Below are 1,945 nucleotides of genomic sequence, written 5' to 3' on the forward strand. Positions count from 1 at the left end.
GAAGGACAGTGAGGATGAGGTCTGCAGAGCAAGTGGTGAAAGAACTGCCAGAGCAGTGAGAAGGATCTGGACAGATGAGATGGATGGAGTGGCGGAGAAGCAGGAGCTGACACGTCAATGGACTCAGTTACAATAAAGACACTGGATAACAGAGCTGGATACGGAACCCAACGTTCGACACTTGCCTCAGAAGGTGAACAGAACACTGCAAAGGCCAGAGCTGATCAGCAGAAGAAACGAAGCTGAGTAGATTTTCAAGAACAGACTCAGAAATGAAAACAAAAATCAACAGAACCAAAATTTAGTTCTTTGAAAAAGTCAACAGATAGACAAGCAAGGAAGGGCACTGTTGAGTCAACAATCAGAGAGTGAAAGAGACATAACTGGAAGAATTAAAAATCAAATCTGAAAAACATGATCAACAAAGCAGTCTGCAGGAATGGACAATTTCAGACCAGGTGCAGTGGGCAGTGAACTGCAGGAAAAGGGACTGGAACAGGCTGCCAGCTGGAGATCAAGAATCAAAATTCCACCCCCCATAATACAGCAAAGTGACCAGATATAAATTGACAAATAAATCGATGGCCGCTCTACACAACAAGCGAAGAAAAGTGAAACCTTCTGTCCCAAGTAACTGTAAAATTGAGACTAACAGTGAAAATCTGTATGATAAGAACTTCAAACCTCTGAAAAATTGAACCTCAGGCCAACTCCATGAGGATATAGTAAAATGGCCATTTACAAAGCAATCTACAGGTCAATGCAATGCCCGTGATCCAGTGCAGAAGTTTTGAACAGCTTTGACAAGCAAGATCAGGAGCAGGTTGTGAGACCGTGGAAGACAGATGAAAGTTCTGAACAGACTTGAGATGGGGTTCAGAGCAGACCAAAAAGGGAACAAAGGAAAGGCAGATCAAAACGAGACTGAAACCCACTCCTCCTTATATGCAGGCATGCAGTGGTACGTGAGTGCCTGAGCACAGCAGCAGATCGAAGAATCGAAGAAAGACAGGAGGCACGAGAGACCCTGTGTGGCTCCAGAGACCTCAAGGCCATGGACTGACGGACAGGCAGTGGGAGACCATGGAAGGGAGAAGGACCTTGAGCAGGAAGAATCGAAATGTATGCTCGGATAAAAAAGAAAGAGAAAAGGTAAGGATTCAAATTCACAAAGTCAAAGGGAACAGAATCAAGATTAAAACAGAGACAGGAAGGGCTACCAGGTGACTGCCCATGTATACATGCTCTGACCACTGTGAAGTGAGCAGACAGGAGCAGTCTTGATCTCCTGACACAGCCAGAGAATGCCAGACAAATCAGACCAGGCGTGACTGATTCAACTGGAAGGCTGTGCCAGAAAGCAGCCAGAGACAAGCAACACCCGTGAAGCCCAGTTCTGCAGGCAGGCCAGTGAACAGGACTGGGGTGGTGGGGAGGATGGGAGGACACCTGGGAGGGAGGTTGAGGGATGTTGACACAAGCAGGAGAGTAACAGTTGATGAAATGAAATACACCAATTGAGGTGGAAGCTGAAAGTGTGAGCTGTAAGTTCAGACCCGATGAGGCCACTTGTGCTGTACAGGACAGGTCGTGGCAGAAATGTTTGCAGGCTTGAAATGGGATCAAAATCTTGAAACTATTTAAAATTTGAATTTGATTTTATTTCCTTGCTGACTGATTCTTAGGTGCTGCATCATGTTACTTCCCATGCTTAAAAAAATAAGATGAAAGTAAGATGAATCAGAAAAGCCAAGGTAAAAATAAAATAAAAATGAAGGAAGGAAAGAGAACAGAAGCTGAAGGAAGAAGGGAGGAAGGCTGTCCTGGTTTGGCAGCATGCTATCAAACCATGAAGGCTGGTGCAAGATGGATGACAGAGATGCAGCCAGAGACCTGATGAAAATTTGAGACAGGACAAGCCACTGCATGACGACAGGCTCCAGGC

Source organism: Rattus rattus, chromosome 6 (assembly GCF_011064425.1).
Source record: "Rattus rattus isolate New Zealand chromosome 6, Rrattus_CSIRO_v1, whole genome shotgun sequence".
In the NCBI taxonomy this organism is placed as follows: Eukaryota; Metazoa; Chordata; class Mammalia; order Rodentia; family Muridae; genus Rattus; species Rattus rattus.